The sequence below is a fragment of the Bos indicus genome, chromosome 23 (assembly GCF_029378745.1).
Source record: "Bos indicus isolate NIAB-ARS_2022 breed Sahiwal x Tharparkar chromosome 23, NIAB-ARS_B.indTharparkar_mat_pri_1.0, whole genome shotgun sequence".
In the NCBI taxonomy this organism is placed as follows: Eukaryota; Metazoa; Chordata; class Mammalia; order Artiodactyla; family Bovidae; genus Bos; species Bos indicus.
The window spans coordinates 37,358,800-37,377,466 of NC_091782.1; positions in this window are offsets into that span (position 1 = coordinate 37,358,800).

The following is an 18,667-nucleotide window of genomic DNA, read 5'->3' on the forward strand; positions in this document are numbered from 1 at the left end:
GAAGAGGGAGGAGGGAGATAGAGGTGACCAGGAGGAGAAAAGGAGGAGTCACAAGGGGAGAGAGCAGTCTAGCCAGTATCAATTCCCTATGTGCTCTCCACAGTCTGGAACACCCAGAGAGGTTCATGGAGTTACACAGAGATTAGAAGAGGGAGGAAGGAGATAGAGGTGACCAGGAGGAGATGAGGGGCAGTCAAAAGGGGAGAGACCAATCTATCCAGTAATCAGTTCCCTAAGTGTTCTCCACAGCTCAGCACACTAAAAGTGATTCACAGAGTTAAAAAGAGAGGAAAGGGGGGAGGGTGGAGATAGAGGTGACCTGGGGGAGAAAAGGGAGAGTCAAAAGGGGAGAGAGCAATCAAGCCAGTAATCACACCCCTAAGTCAAAATGGATACTGAAGATTAGATTCTTAAAGGTACAAGACGATATTACCAAAAAGTAAAGATTAATAATCTAGAGTAGAAGTTAGACTCTCAAAAATACAGTATTAAAAGTACAAAACAAAATCAATCACAAAAATGAAAAAATATGTATATATGAAATTTGTTTTAAAAATAGGGTCTTTTCTTGCAAGGTAATAGTAGGTTATAAAAATGAAAATTAAAGGAGTAATAAAAAGCTTAAAATTTTAAAAAATTTTTTAAAACTATAATAGTAAATATATATCCAGGAATTTCTCTGGAGCTGTTGTGGGCAGTGTGGGGTCAGTTCAGTTTCAGATAGTTCCTTGTTCCAGCTTATACTTATGCTCAAGTTTTAAGGCCCCTTCCAATGCTCGCTGCTGCTGCTGCTGCTGCTGCTAAGTCACTTCAGTTGTGTCGGACTCTGTGCGACCCCACAGACGGCGGCCCACCAGGCTCCCCCGTCCCTGGGATTCTCCAGGCAAGAACACTGGAGTGGGTTGCCATTTCCTTCTCCAATGCATGAAAGGGAAAAGTGAAAGTGAAGTCGCTCAGTCGTGTCGAACTCTTCGCGACCCCATGGTCTGCAGCCTACCAGGCTCCTCTGTCCATGGGATTTTACAGGCAAGAGTACTGGAGTGGGATGCCATTGCCTTCTCCACTTCCAATGCTTAGTCAATGTTAACTACAGGGTTTTAATCTGTTGCACCTGTCGCTTCCAGAGTGGTTTCCTCTTGTTTGTTTACTTTGGCTTCCTCTGTTTGCAAGTTTTTTCAGTGTCTATTTCCACTCTGACACAACTTATATATGTCTATATAGTTGGTTGTGAGTGATGTAAAAAGTGGAGTTAGTAAATATCCATTATCTTATCTGCCATAAAATTGACATTCATTGTAAATTGCACAATATTATCATACATTATTAGTGAAATGAAATGAAACATGTGAAATGAATGAGTTATATTTAAAGGCTCAACCACTTTGTAGGTGATGGGTATTTGTAACAGTGTTTTATTATGTTTCCTGATGTGAGCGAAATATAAACTGAGTAATACTCCATGTACTGGCTATTAAAAACAGTGCTACAATGAACATTGGGGTACACTTGTCTCTTTCAATTCTGGATTCCTCAGTGTGTATGCCCAGTAGGGGGATGGCTGTGTCATCAGTTCAGTTCAGACACTCAGTTGTATCCAACTCTTTGCGACCCCATGAATTGCAGCACGCCAGGCCTCCCTATCCATCACCAACTCCTGGAGTTCACTCAGACTTATGTGCATCGAGCCAGTGATGCCATCCAGCCATCTCATCCTCTGTCGTCCCCTTCTCCTCCTGCCCCCAATCCCTCCCAGCATCAGTCTTTTCCAATGAGTCAACTCTTCGCATGAGGTGGCCAAAGTACTGGAGTTTCAGCTTTAACATCATTCCTTCCAAAGAAATCTCAGGGCTGATCTCCTTCAGAATGGATTGGTTGGGTCTCCTTGCAGTCCAAGGGACTCTCAAGAGTCTGCTCCAACACCACAGTTCAAAAGCATCAATTCTTTGGCACTCAGCTTTCTTCATAGTCCAACTCTCATATCCATACATGACCACTGGAAAAAAAATAGCCTTGACTAGACGGACCTTTGTTGGCAAAGTAATGTCTCTGCTTTTCAATATGCTATCTAGGTTGAGCCGGCTGGGAGAAATATCAATAACCTCAGATATGCAGATGACACCACCCTTATGGCAGAAAGTGAAGAGGAACTAAAAAGCCTCTTGATGAAAGTGAAAGTGGAAAGTGAAAAAGTTGGCTTAAAACTCAACATTCAGAAAACGAAGATCATGGCATCCGGTCCCATCACTTCATGGGAAATAGATGGGGAAACAGTGGAAACAGTGTCAGACTTTATTTTTCTGGGCTCCAAAATCACTACAAATGGTTACTGCAGCCATGAAATTAAAAGACACTTACTCCTTGGAAGGAAAGTTATGTCCAACCTAGATAGCATATTCAAAAGCAGAGACATTACTTTGCCAACAAAGGTTCGTCTAGTCAAGGCTATGGTTTTTCCTGTGGTCATGTATGGATGTGAGACTTGGACTGTGAAGAAAGCTGAGCGCCGAAGAATTGATGCTTTTGAACTGTGGTGTTGGAGAAGACTCTTGAGAGTCCCTTGGACTGCAAGGAGATCCAACCAGTCCATTCTGAAGGAGATCAGCCCTGGGATTTCTTTGGAAGGAATGATGCTAAAGCTGAAACTCCAGTACTTTGGCCACCTCATGCGAAGAGTTGACCCATTGGAAAAGACTCTGATGCTGGGAGGGATTGGGGGCAAGAGAAGAAGGGGAGAACAGAGGATGAGATGGCTGGATGGCATCACTGCCTGGATGGACGTGAGTCTGAGTGAACTCCAGGAGTTGGTGATGGACAGGGAGGCCTTGGGTGCTGTGATTCACGGGGTCGCAAAGAGTCGGACACGACTGAGTGACTGATCTGATCTGATCTAGGTTAGGCATAACTTTTCTTCCAAGGAATAAAAGTCTTTTAATTTCATGGCTGCAGTCACCATCTGCAGTGATTTTGGAGCCCCCAAAAATAAAGTCTGACACTGTTTCCACTGTTTCCCCATCTATTTCTCATGAACTGATGGGACCACATGCCATGATCTTCGTTTTCTGAATGTTGAGCTTTAAGCCAACTTTTTCACTCTCCTCTTTCACATTCATCAAAAGGCTTTTTAGTTCCTCCTCACCTTCTGCCATAAGGGTGGTGTCATCTGCATATCTGAAGTTATTGATATTTCTCCTGGCAATCTTGATTCCAGCTTGTGCTTCTTCCAGCCCAGTTTTCTCATGATGTACTCTGCATAGAAGTTAAATAAGCAGTGTGACAATATACGGCCTTGACATACTCCTTTTCCTATTTGGAACCAGTCTGTTGTTCCATGTCCAGTTCTAACTGTTGCTTCCTGACCTGCATACAAATTTCTCAAGAGGCAGGTTAGGTGGCCTGGTATTCCCATCTCTTTCAGAATTTTCCACAGTTTATTGTGATCCACACAGTCAAAGGCTTAGGGATAGTCAATAAAGCAGAAATAGATGTTTTTTCTGGAACTCTCTTGCTTTTTTCATGATCCAGCGGATGTTGGCAATTTGGCCTCTGGTTCCTCTGCCTTTTCTAAAACAGCTTGAACATCTGGAAGTTCACGGTTCATGTATTGCTGAAGCCTGACTTGGAGAATTTTGAACATTACTTTACTAGCGTATGAAATGAGTGCAATTGTGCGGTACTTTGAGCATTCTTTGGCATTGCCTTTCTTTGGGATTGGAGTGAAAATGGACCTTTTCCAGTCCTGTGGCCACTGCTGAGTTTACCAAATTTGCTGGCATATTGAGTGCAGCACTTTCAGAGCATCATCTTTCAGGATTTGGAATAGCTCAACTGGAATTCCATTACCTCCACTAACTTTGTTCATAATGATGTTTTCTAAGGCCCACCTGACTTCACATTCCAGGATGTCTGGCTCTAGGTCAGTAATCACACAATCGTGATTATCTTGGTTGTGAACATCTTTTTTTTACAGTTCTGTGTATTCTCGCCACCTCTTCTTAATATCTTCTGCATCTGTTAGGTCCATACCATTTCTGTCCTTAATTGAGCCCATCTTTGCATGAAATATTCCCTTGGTATCTCTAATTTTCTTGAAGAGATCTCTAGTCTTTCCCATTCTGTTGTTTTCCTCTATTTCTGTGCATTGATCACTGAGGAAGGCTTTCTTATCTCTTCTTGCTATTCTTTGGAACTCTGCATTCAGATGCTTGTATCTTTCCTTTTCTCCTTTGCTTTTTGCTTCTCTTCTTTTCACAGCTATTTTTAAGGCCTCCCCAGACAGTCATTTTGCTTTTTTGCATTTCTTTTCCATGGGGATGATCTTGATCCCTGTCTCCTGCACAATGTCACGAACCTCTATCCATAGTTCATCAGGCACTCTATCTGTCAGATCTAGTCCCTTAAATCTATTTCTCACTTCCACTGTATTATCATAAGGGAGTTGATTTAGGTCATACCTGAATGGTCTAGTGGTTTTCCCTACACTCTTCAATTTCAGTCTGAATTTGGCAATAAGGAGTTCATGATCTGAGCCATAGTCAGCTCCTGGTCTTGTTTTTGTTGACTGTATACAGCTTCTCCATCTTTGGCTGCAAAGAATATAATCAATCTGATTTCAGTGTTGACCATCTGGTGATGTCCATGTGTAGAGTTTTCTCTTGCATTGTTGGAAGAGGGTGTTTGCTATGACCAGTGCATTTTCTTAGCAAAACTCTATTAGTCTTTGCCCTGCTTCATTCCATATTCCAAGGCCAAATTTGCCTGTTATTCCAGGTGTTTCTTGACTTCCTACTTTTGCATTCCAGTCCCCTATAATGAAAAGGACATCTTTTTTGGGTGTTAGTTCTAAAAGGTCTTGTAGGTCTTCATCAAACCGTTCAACTTCAGCTTCTTCAGCATTACTGGTTGGGGCTTAGGCTTGGATTACTGTGATATGAATGGTTTGCCTTGGAAATGAACAGAGATCATTCTGTCGTTTTTGAGATTGCATCCAAGTACTGCATTTTGGACTCTTTTGTTGACCATGATGGCTACTCCATTTCTTCTGAGGGATTCCTGCCAGCAGTAGTAGATATAATGGTCATCTGATTTAAATTCACCCTTTCCAGTCCATTTTAGTTCTCTGATTCCTAGAATGTCAACGTTCACTCTTGCCATCTCTTGTTTGACCGCTTCCAATTTGCTTTGATTCATGGACCTGACATTCCAAGTTCCTATGCAATATTGCTCTTTCCAGCATCAGACCTTGCTTCTATCACCAGTCACAATCACAACTTGGTATTGTTTTTTCTTTGGCTCCATCCCTTCATCCTTCTGGAGTTATTTCTCCACTGATCTCCAGTAGCATATTGGGCACCTACTGACCTGGGGAGTTCCTCTTTCAGTATCCTATCATTTTGCCTTTCATACTGTTCATGGGGTTCTCAAGGCAAGAATACTGAAGTGGTTTGCCATTCCCTTCTCCAGTGGACCACATTCTGTCAGACCTCTCCACCATGACCCGCGCATCTTGGGTGGACCCACGGGCATGGCTTAGTTTCATTGAGTTAGACGAGGCTGTGGTCCTAGTGTGATTACCATACTGTCTTTAGCACGGGCAGCTGCAAACTGCGCATTTAGCACGGGCGGCTGTGACCGGCGCATTTAACGCAGTGGAAAGGAGCTACCCCACGTCCGATTTCAGGGCAGAAGCCGGGAGGACCCCATGCCCGAGGGGAGGCAGCCAAAAGGAGTTACCCCACGTCCAAGGTCGGGGTGGTGGCCAAGAGAAGCTACCCCACGTCCGAGGCCAGGGGCGGCGGCCTGGAGGATCTACCCCACCCCAGAGGCCAGGGGCCCTGGCCGGTAGGAGCAACCCCACTTCCAAGGAGCGGTGGCTGCATGGGCGCAGGAGGGCCTAGAGGAGCTATTCCACGTTCAAGGTCAGAAGCGGTGGCGGTGAGGAGATACCCCTCGTCCAAGATAAAGAGCAGTGGCTGCGCTTTGCTGGAGCAGCCGTGAAGAGATACCCCATGTCCAAGGTAAGAGAAACCCAAGTAAGATGGTAGGTGTTGCAAGAGGGCATCAGAGGACAGACACACTGAAACCATACTCACAGAAAACTAGTCAATCTAATCACACTAGGACCACAGCCTTGTCTAACTCAATGAAGCTAAGCCATGCTGGGTCATAAGTCAGTTCTATTTCCAGTTTTTTAAAGAATCTCCACACTGTTTTCCATAGTGGCTGTACTACTTTGCATTCCCACCAACAGTGTAAGAGGGTTCCCTCAATTCTAATGAGGTGGATGAAACTGGAGCCTATTATACAGAGTGAAGTGAACCAGAAAGAAAAACACCAATACAGTATACTAATGCATATATATGGAGTTTAGAAAGATGGTAACGATAACCCTGTATGTGAGACAGCAAAAGAGACACAGATGTATAGAACAGTCTTTTGGACTCTGTGGGAGAGGGGTGGGGGGATGATTTGGGAGAATGGCATTGAAACATGTATAATATCATATAAGAAAGGAATCGCCAGTCCAGGTTCAATGCAGGATACAGGATGCTTGGGGCTGATGCACTGGGATGACCCAGAGGGATGGTTCGGGGAGGGAGGTGGGAGGAGGGTTCAGGATGGGGAACACGTGTACACCCGTGGTGGATTCATGTTGATGTATGGCAAAACCAATACAACGTTGTAAAGTAATTAACCTCCAATTACAATAAATAAATTTATATTAAAAAAATATAAACTGAGATATAATATTCTGAGGTGATTTAAATTTTGGAAAGGTAAATGAAGTTTTCGATTGAGAGGAATACATTAAATAGTTTGGTTTTACATTAGAATTTCTTTATGTATATATTTCATAATAGGGCTTCAAATACGTAAAAAGGAACCATTCAATAAGCTAGAGTTCAAAGTTCATTTAAATATTTAATGATTTAATGAAGTTTTATTAGTGATATGGGCTTCCCTCATACCTCAGTTGGTAAAAAAAATCTGCCTGTAACACAGGAGACCCGGGTTCAATTCCTGGGTCAAGAAGATGCCCTCAAGAAGAAAATGGCCACTGACTCCAGGATTCTTGCCTGGAGAATCCCATGGACAGAGGAGCCTGGAAGGCTACAGTCCATGGAGTTGCAATAATTGAACACAACTTTGCGACTAAAGAGAGAAAGAGAGCGTAATATTCTTTGCTTTGTCGATTAAAATTTGACAGAAGTCTCATCTGTTTTCTCTTTTCTCTTTCTATTTTGAAAAGCATCTTGGATTTTTTTTTTTTTTTGTATACATATACTATTTATTTCTTAAGGTATTTTTGTCACAACTGAAATTGCCAAGAAAAGAAATAGTAAACAATTGTGATGCATCAAAATCCACAAAATTTATTCATTGCATTTCTCTTTTGATTTAAAAACTGACATACTGTCTCTAGTGAAAATTTTGTTTGCTTTGCTCCACTTTTATCGTTATAGTAATCAGTTCATTTCAGCTCAGTCACTCAGTCGTGTCCGACTCTTTGTGACTCCATGAACTGCAGCATGCCAGGCCGCCTTGTCCATCACCAACTCCCGGAGTCTACCCAAACTCATGTCCATTGAGTCAGTTATAGTAATAGCCTTTGCCAAAGTACAGCAACTGTTTCATGGCCCTTCTCTCAGGCCAGGTGCAAATGATGCTTGCTATTGTGCTAAACCTTGGGTCTCAGATAGGACTGAAGCAGAATTGTGGTTGATCAAACTGACAGTGAAGAAGAAGAGTAAAAAGTAAATTACATCAATTATACCTAGTAGTTCATATGGTAAAACATCCGCCTGCAATGCAAGAGTCCCAGGTTCATTCCCTGGGTTAGGAAGATCCCCTGGAGAAGGAAACAGCAACCCACTTCTGTATTCTCGCCTGGAAAATTCCATGGATGGAAAAGCCTGATGGGCTACAGTCTGGATTCACAAGGAGTCACACATGACTAATCAACTAAGACACACATACCACTATCAACTATTTATTCACTATAAGGGTGTGGAGGTACCCCAAGTTTATACATCAGGATTATGAAGGTACTTTTAATGTATTGGTTATGGACTTACCATAAAGAAATCTTACTATTTGCAATAACAGGAATGAATCTTGAGCACATTATGCTATATGAAATAAGTCAGAGAAAGACAAATGCTGCATGATCACACTTAAATGTGGAATCAAACAATAACCACGATGAACAAAAAATAAATACAGAGAACAGATTGTTGGTTTCCAGACGCAGGGTTTGGGTGGGCAGCCAACATGGGTGAAGTGGGTTTAAAGGTACAAATGTACAGTTACATATAAGTCATGGGCATATAACACAAAGCCTAGTGGTGACTATAGTAAATAGTAGTGTATTGCACACTTACAAATGTACAGTTACATATAAGTCATGGGGACATAACACAAAGCGTAGTGGTGACTACAGTAAATAATAGTGTATTGTACACTTGAAAGTTGTAGAGACTAGATCTTAAAAGTTCTCACCTCAAGAAAGAAATCATAACGAAGTGTGATGATGGATGTTAACTAGATTTACTGTGGTGATTATTTTCCATCTGAGCCACCAGGGAAGCCCTTATTTACAATATATACAAATACCAAATCATTGTGTTGTACATCTAAAACTTGTATGATGCTATATGTCAATTATATTTAAAAATATACCTTAAATAAAAAAGGAGAGAGAGATTTTGATTGTATGCATTTCTATGTTTTTTATGTTCCTATTTCAGCTATATTAATTGACATAAGAATCTATGCCCACATAGCCCTGAATAACACGATGACTTGAGAAATTTTACTGACAAGAAGAGAGAAAAGGAAGAGTCTAGGTTGTAATATTCATGAGACAGGCATTTGACCTGGAAAGCAGAATAAAACTCCCCAGATTTTACTGATAAACCCTCTGCCCTTTGTCCAAGTGGTGAACAATGAACGTGAAAGCTGCTCAGTCATCTCTGACTCTTTTTGACCCCATGGTCTGTATTCTCCAGGCAAGAATACTGGAGTGGGTAGCTGTTCCCTTCTCCAGGAGATCTTCCCAACCCAGGGATCCAACCCAGGCCTCCTGCATTGCAAGCGGATTCTTTACCAGCTGAGCCATGCTTCTGCTGCTAAGTCACTTCAGTCATGTCTGACCCTGTGCGACCCCATAGACGGCAGCCCACTAGGCTCCCCCACCCCTGGGATTCTCCAGGCAAGAATACTGGAGTGGGTTGCCATTTTCTTCCAATGAATGAAAGTGAAAAGTGAAAGTGAAGTCGCTCGGTCATGTCAGACTCTAGAGACCCCATGGACTGCAGCCTACTAGGCTCCTCCCTCCATGGGATTTTCCAGGCAAGAGTACTGGAGTGGGGTGCCATGCTGCTGAGCCATGAGCCATGAGCCATGAGCCATGAGCCATGAGGGAAGCCCAAGAATACTGGAATGGGTAACCTATCCCTGTCTAATGTATCTTGCCAACCTAGGAATTATACTGGGGTCTCCTGAATTGCAGGCGTATTCTTTACCAGCTCAACTACTAGGGAAGTCCCAGTTGTGATCAATAGTAAAAAGTTACCTTTGTGTTGTTGTGGTTCTGTCCTTTATTTAATTGGGGGTACTTTTACAAACCACTTGAGGAACCAATACTTGTATTTTCCTAATAGCTTAAATAATACCGACTTAAATAAAATATACGCAACACAGAGACAAATGTCAAGTTTAAGTGGACACAGTGTCCGTATTACATTGAACCTAGATTAAAACTATTGCTATCAATATATTATAGAATTAGGGGAAATACATATGTGTACAGCAGAGCCATAAGAAGAAAATAGGTCACCCAAAGTAATAGCAGCCAGAGATTAAAAAGACAAATACAATTGCTTTTCAAAAGTTACCTTTGAATGTCAAGTACAACTGTCAGTTTTTTTCAAGGATTGCATTATCTTAAGAATTTGTCTTTATAGATGAAATTTTTTAAAGTATTCACATTTGGAAAATGTTTGAACTGATTTTGAGTTTACTATTTTATTCCTTTATATTCATAAAAATTTAACATTATCCTGAGCTGTAGCCTAAAGAATTTTGACATGAGCAATGACCTTGATAATCAATTTATAAATAAATAATATATTTTACACATTTTATTCAACACACTTTTATTAAATATTTATGAATGGCTATTGTTTGAATTTAAGACTTCCTGGTCCCATTTTTCATGAGGAGATAAATATGTGAATAAATAATTAGTCAGTTGTATTAATTTCTATGATAAGTATAAGTAAAACCTAGTATAGTAACCAAAAGGACAGAAGAGCTGATTTGCCCAGAAAAGTGATGAGAATTTTCAAAAAGGAAGTGAAATTGAATCTGGAGGAGCTCTCCAGGAGTGAAAGGGGACAGGACTCCAAGGTGTAGAAGAGCTTATACAAAGAAAGACATTTAAACCTAAAAGAGCACTGCAGGTTTGGGGAAAGATCATGACTTCCGTCAGCTCTTTCCTATCTTTTAAAGGGACAGGCAAAAGCAGCAACGGAGCCCTAGCTTGGGAGTTACACATCTTCACTTGCTTCCTGTAGTTCTGTCCCTACTATGAGTGGACTTCTGGGCAGACACACTGACACATGAGCTTAGGAGTGAACCCTCCATTACCATCATCCCAGAGACAAGCCTCCTCATATGGCCTTGGGAGAGAGTGTCTAGCTTAGTAGGCAGAAAATTCCAGCGTTTCAGTGATTTAGGTCTAGAAAAATGGAAACAAAGATCCTGAGAAGAAATATCCTCTTGGTCTAGGGGAGAAGGCCTGAGCGGGGCTTTCTACTACCATGCCCAGGTCAGAGGTCATGTGCCAGGTCTAAGGATGGAGCTCAAGTTGCTTATGGCTCATAGATAGATTGCTTAGAGTTGGGTGGGCATGGAAGATGAAACTGGATATTTGGATTAGAATCAACTGAGATTATATTTAAAAAAAAAAAAAAAAAAAAACCTGACATCCAGCAATGTCAGACCATTGCTCTGACAATATAATTTGTGCATCTAATTTTTTCATGTAGGATCAAAAAGTTAAACCAGAAGATTGCCACTGCTCAGTTTATGACATTGTTGTAAGTGAATTTTGATTTTCATTTTCAAAGAAGGGGAATACAGGAACTATTCTCAAGTCAAAAGTTGTGTTAGATATAATTTTTTTTTCTCTCCAAATTTCACTGTTGCTAGCATTTATAAATTTACAATGATTCACAAAAAGTTATAAGCATAGTTTATTAGATACTGGTGGGATTCCCTGGTGCTCAGTGGTAAAGAAGCTACCTGCCAATGCAGGGGACATGGGTTCTACCCTGGGTAGGAAAGATCCCCTGGAGATGAAAAAGGCAACCCACTCCAGTATTCTTGTTTGGGAAATTCCAGGGACAGAGGATGCTGGTGAGCTACAGTCCATGGGGTCCCAAAACCATCGGACAGGACTTAGTGACTCAATGACATCAATGAACTAGTTGTTGTTGTTGTTCAATCATTAAGTTGTGTCCAACTCTTTCCAACCCCATGGACTGCAGCACACCAGGCTTCCCTGTCCTTCACCATCTCCACCAGTTTGCTCAAACTCATGTCCATTGAGTTGATGATGCCATTCAACCATCTCATTCTCTGTCGTCCCCTTCTCCTCCTGCCTTCAACCTTTCCCCGTCAACAAATGAAAGGATTGTGATTACATTGGGCCTTTTAATTGTCCTGGGGTTAGCCTTTATTATAACTCATATGTATTGAAGTTATTCTATATGTGTAATGTAAGAGTCGGAGAAGGCAATGGCAACCCACTCCAGTACTCTTGCCTGTAAAATCCCGTGGACGGAGGAGCCTGGTAGGCTGCAGTCCATGGGATCGCTGAGGGCCTGACATGACTGAGCGACTTCACTTTCACTTTTCACTTTCATGCATTGGAGAAGGAAATGGCAATCCACTCCAGTGTTCTTCCCTGGAGAATCTCAGGGACAGCAGAGCCTGGTGAGCTGCCCTCTGTGGGGTCGCACAGAGTCGGACACGACTGAAGAGACTTAGCAGCAATGTAAGAGTGCTTGTATCTCATAAATATCTCACCACAGGTGAGGCCTACCGAATATGTAACTAAAACTTTCCATCAAGGTAAATATTGTGGTTAAAGAACTATATAGCCTTAGGATAACCATATCCCAAGAGTTTTTAACTGTTTGTTTGTTGTTGTTTTTTTTTTTATACCAATTACCATGTTTCTTTTAATAATTCTGATTTATATATCTAAATATTTTTTCTCATGGAACGTGACTCAAATTTGCAATGAATCTAATATATTTGCTAAGAAATCTTGTGGCTAATGACACAATAGGGGAATAAAATGGAAAAAAAATAATAAGGTAGTTAAAGCTGAAACAGGAGAAAAAGAAGAGAACAAAAAGACATTTAAAGCTATGCATTGGATAAAGTGCTGGGTGGTAGGTGGGAACAGTCAGTTGCCTCTTTATGGATAGTAGCCATGTGTAGACACCTCATATTAAGATAAGGTATCAATTTTTCTATAAAGCTTACACTTGCTGGGGACAGTGGGTATTAAGAAATTAAAAATTAGAACTTATTTCGCTAGAGTAAATTTAGTAAAGAAGAGATGCATTGGGTATGGTAGGAAAAAAGTCACTATTCTTAGCAAAAGACATATCTCAGGGCATATTCTAGAAAAATCAAGGTTATTAAAAAACAGGCAGCTGTACTATCTTTTTAAAAAAAAGAAATAAAAGAATTTAATCAGTACAAACTCAAAATCTTTAGTGTTAGGTAGATGGAACATCCAGATACTATATAAAAATCAGCTTTGTTAGATGGCCAGCTATTTAGGCAAAATATGTAAAAGTCTTAATTCCATAAAGAATAAGTAAGATGTCAGAATTTTTTCTGCTAAATTAATAAATACTTCCTAGATACCTGGCTAAAACATTAAAATTTTTGTTTAAAAAGTATTGATTTTGCTTTTCAAATATTTGAAAATTTTAAATGTTTTCTATTGGGGTCGATATATTTGTGTATTTGTATGTGTTTGGTCATGCCATGAAGCTTGCAGGATCTTAGTTTCCCAACCAGGGGTTGAACCTGGGCCCTCCACTGTGAAAAAGTGGAGTCCTAACTCATGGGCCACCCGGGAATTCCCGGTGTCAATCTGTTCTTAATTTGTTGGGACATATCATATAAAAACTAAATAGTAATAACAATAATAATTATAGTTACACTTAGAGGGAAAAAAGCTATCCAGAACAAGAGCCATTTCTCTAGCAATATGATAATATTCTACAATGATGGAGTTCCCTGAATTTTTCAAAGCTTCCGTATATATTTTCTCATTTAATTCCCCAAATATTTTTTTGAGAAATTTAAATCACATCTCCTTGCTTTATTCCCTATGCATGCCCTTGTACTCTGACTGAGCTTACTCATATGATTGCTTTGGCCCCTCAAACAGCAGCAAATGTGGTGCAAACAGATCCTTGCTAAGGGTTGTGCACTGCACTTACCCTTTCTTCCTGCTGGAAATCCATCTGCCTGAAGGTGAAGAGACATGGGCTGGCCTCCTAGAGGCCCAGAGAAGGCCTAAGACATGCAATAAGGTGGTCTTATATCAACCAGTTCCAGCAAGCCACTCGAGGGGATAGAACCACGAGATAACCCATATAATTGTGCACGAGTGATTGTTGGTTTTTCCAGTGGTCATGTATGGATGTGAGAGTTGGACTGTGAAGAAGGCTGAGTGCCGAAGAATTGATGCTTTTGAACTGTGGTGTTGGAGAAGACTCTTGAGAGTCCCTTGGACTGCAAGGAGATCCAGTCAGTCCATTCTGAAGGAGATCAGCCCTGGGATTTCTTTGGAAGGAATGATGCTAAAGCTGAAACTCCAGTACTTTGGCCACCTCATGCGAAGAGTTGACTCATTGGAAAAGACTCTGATGCTGGGAGGGATTGGGGGCAAGAGGAGAAGGGGACGACAGAGGATGAGATGGCTGGATGGCATCACTGACTCAATGGACATGAGTTTGGGTGAACTTCAGGAGTTGGTGATGGACAGGGAGGCCTGGCGTGCTGCGATTCATGGGTTCACAAAGAGTCAGACATGACTGAGCGACTGATCTTATCTGATCTGATCTGATTGTTGTTTTATAGTACTGAGTTTTGGGGTGATTTGTTAAACTGCTGCTGTCAAGGCACTAAATCGTGTCCAACTTTTTGCAACTTGATAGCCTGTAGCCCACCAGGCTCCATTGTCCATGGGATTTTTCAGGCAAGAATACTGCAGTGGGTTGCCATTTATTTCTCCAGGGGATCTTCTCAACCCAGGGATCGAACTTGCATCTCCAGCTTAGCAGGTGGATTCTTTACCACTGATTCACCTGGAAAGCTCAGCAAATACTAGTTTATAAACCTAGCATCAGAAGCAGGAAGACACAGGACCAAAACCCATATCTTTGTGGTTCAATTTCAGCAATCCTTGGGAAATCCTGGGAAGGAGTGGGTGTTTTACTTATATGATGACTAAAATTGGTCTATAGGTTTTAAAAATTGAAAAGAGAGAAATCAAATCCCTTTACAGTGATATCAGAGGCTTTATTTTGGTTTACTTTTACAAAATTCTTTTATCTTTTCAGTTAAATAGCTGTCATCTACAGGCTCTCTTTTGTTCTACTTTTAGAGTTGCTCTGCAGTCTGTGGCATTATGGTATGTGTCTTTTATTATGGGTTAAATTTTCTAATAAAAATGTAAGATACAATCATTCAGGTTTATTCATTTATTGTCTTGACATATTTGTAATTCATGGTATATGTATTTTACCTTCTACAGGCCTATGGAGTTGAATAAAATAAACAAGGTAATATAAAATATCATTCTTTATTTTCCAAACTTCTTTTGCAGTGATTTTTCACACTCATATCAGGCATTCACAACTACCTTGCAAAAAAATGTTATTTTTGCTGTTGTTTCTTTAAATGACACCCAAAGTCTTGTACAATGCAGAATATCCAATATTTTCAGTATTTATTGTCTTTGTTGTTGCTTTGGTGAATTTCCTTCAACTCTTCATCAAGTTTCTTCTGTTGTTTTGGTACCAAGATTGATCATTTTCAAGCCCCATGTGATTTTTAAAAAATTAAGATTTCATTCCAATGGAGATGGGGGAAATGTAACACAATGGCTTTTCCAGTGAAGCTGGCAGCAACTTTGAAGTCCAGACCTGTAGCTAAGGCTTCAGAATGACCCACTGGGGGAAAAAAAAAAACAAATCCCACAGAAAAGTAAACATTCTGACAAGGATCTAGACATTAATTGGAGCTTATCCAGTGTTAAACAGAAACACATGCTTTGTTCAAGGCTTTTGCAGAAACAAAACCATCCTGCCTTCTTTAATTAATTTATTATTTAAGTTCAAATCTTCTATTTATGCTATGTTATGGCTAAAGGTGAGCGCCGAAGATGATGCTTTTGAACTGTGGTGTTGGAAACGACTCCTGAGAGTCCCTTGGACTGCAAGGAGATCCAACCAGTCCATTCTGAAGGAGATCAGCCCTGGGATTTCTTTGGAAGGAATGATGCTAAAGCTGAAACTCCAGTACTTTGGCCACCTCATGCGAAGAGTTGACTCATTGGAAAAGACTCTGATGCTTGGAGGGATTGGGGGCGGGAGGAGAAGGGGACAACGGAGGATGAGATGGCTGGATGGCATCACTGACTCGATGGACGTGAGTCTGAGTGAACTCCGGGAGTTGGTGATGGACAGGGAGGCCTGGCATGCTGTGGTTCGTGGGGTCACAAAGAGTCAGACACGACTGAGCGACTAAAATGAACTGAACTGATGGCTAAAGGAGTCCATGGAATTGGAAACAAAGGCAAATTCTTTCAACTAAAGGTGAAACCCTCCCAGTCTCCCAGCCCCAGAGCCTTTTTCCTTGACCTATCCAAGACCTATTTTCTTCCCATCCTGCCCTACCTTACTCCTCCATGAATACTATCAAAGCACTTTACTCAAGTATTATAAATGCAAATAAAAAGAAAGCTGGACACACACCCATGCTATGAGTCAATCCTTTTTTGTTTATTTTATATCCTACCTTATGTAGCTATAATTGCTGGTGCTGGAAGTTTCCAATTCTAGAAACAGGGAGCCCACTTCATCCTCTAAACTAAAAATTTGAAAAGTTACCTCAAATAATCCACAAATTTGAAGGACTATGATGTATTACATAGCATTTAATAAAAGTGTGTTTAGTTGCTCAGGGGCATCCAACTGTGACCACATGAACTACAGCCTGCCAGGCTCTGTCTATGGGATTCTCCAGGCAAGAATAATGGAATGCGTAACCGTTCCCTTTTCCAGTGGGTCTACCTGACCCAGGGATTGACCCAGGATCTCCTTTATTGTAGGCAGATTCTTTTATCTCCTGAGCCCCCAGGGAAGCTCATTAAGTAACAATAATAGTCAACACAAAGTAAAACTAGATTGTCAATCCAATAGGATAAACCACCATAAAACCGAAGCAAATGCCCCCCACATCCAGTATAGTTTTGGTTTTTTTAGTAAGAATGGTACAATTGGTTGATTAAAATTTTTCACTTTTCAACTCATTATGTTGATGTGAATGCGGTGCCTTTCTTGTTTTATTAAGAACACAGCTTTGGAGTATTTGCAGAGTGTCATTACAATGAAGTGCTGACAACGTTTTGGCCAAATTTATTTAAGGGTCATTTATTTTCTAATCAGCGTAAAATAATCATCTGAATAAGGTAGTTTTACATATGAAATCTCACAATTACCTCTTTATAAAATTTAAAGGCAGTAAATAGAAGAACATCTGTATTTAGTATTTCTTTAAAATCACAATTGTAACTGCTGTTTCCAAGGCCACCCATCTGAGGGGTGGGAGACACAATATCCTCATAAAAAGGACTCTAGACCCAAATTGAAATTCCATGGCTCAGGCTCCCCAGTTGGCTTCCTGGAAGGAGTTTGAGCTCCTATCTTTCTTCTTCCAGGAATCTTTCTCTGAGACAAAGGTAGAACTATGAGTGTGTGTTGGGGGCAGGGGGGCGGGGTGGTGTAGTCATCGATGTTTTCCCATTAAAAGCAGCTTTTGTTGCTTAGAACTGGTCTGTGGTGCTCTTCCATCTCTGTGTCATTTGTATTATTGCTGATATTCTATTTTGAACACCACTAGCTACAAAAGATCACTGTCATTAATGAAGGTCTGTGGGCTGAAACACTCCTCTATCATGCTACCACAGCTTAGACTCCATCATTTAGTAGTATGGCTACATCTTTTAGATTAGCTGAACTTCTGCTGAGAGTAAGAAAATGCAGGGATAGTAAACAAGGGTGGATTTGGGCAAAAGGAATGAGAAACTCTTGGAGGAAGTGGACACATGTTTAAGGAGAGCATTACTTATGTTTTGTTTAGGATTTGGCTCAGGCTGGCTCTGTAAAGGAATGGATCGTTTTTACTTTATTTCCATTCATCCTCTATACTATACAGTGTATGACTTATTTAAGTGTTGAAAGTGACCATAGACTGACTGCTTGTAATCACTGAGTAGTGATGCTTTGGTTCTGGTATTTGATAAAGTCTAGCAGAGGCTCTTGAGTGCACTTATTTCTGTGATTTGCTGCAGTAACTTAACTTTTTTTTTTTTTTTAATGTTTTCTGGTGTAAAGTCAATGAAATACAGGAAAATGATGCTTGTGGCCAAAACCTTAATTTATCTCTTTCTTTTCCTCTGACTTTTCTTTCATTTACTTACTCATCTAGTCCCACGTTTTTTTGATGCCTTTTTGACTCATGTCTACCTCATTCCACCTGTGTGGTCAAGGCCTATTTCTTTTCCTGTATCTTTCACATTCTTTGCTTCTTTTTGCTTGACAGAGCCATCTTTTATTTTCTTTTAGTGTCATAATATTCCAAGCTGTTTCTGGACTGCTTCTTTTTCTCTATAAGCCCCAACATCCACAACTTCTCAATACAGATTAAGATTTCTCTTTTCTAATTCTGGGCATGCTGTTCTCTTGCATTAAAATGTTCTGGTTTCCTATTGTGTTTTAGAATAAACACAAATTTCCCAAATTGTCATAAGTGATTCTCCACAATGCATAAACTATCCTTAAAAGATTTTCTCCATTCTAATCCTACAGTAATCTATATAGCACATTCTGGGAAAATAATCATGAGAAACATTACATATCTGTTAAATAAGTAAACATTTCTTGTGTTTTGGTTAAGCTTGATTATTCACTGGTAACTTACAATGCTATATGCATTAAGATCTCAGTTCCCTTGGTCCAGGATGTATGAAATATTTACTTCATAAGATGATCCTAAATGAGTTAACAGATATGTTTTCTTCCTATTTTTGCATATCAGTATCCCATCAGCCTTTCAAAACTCCATCATAAAGCCATCACTGTTTGTTACTCAAAAAAATCCTGTTCTCACACCCAGATAGCTCCTAGCTGTACTTCAATCTACTCTAGCACCCTGTTTCACCTGTTATTCTTACTTTGCTCTTCCAAATAATATAGCAATTTGCACGTTTATGTGATATTCTGTTGTTCCACAACTTGAGAACCAATTTATGGAAAATAGAATTTTTTTTAAACCTACATCCTTCCCAAAT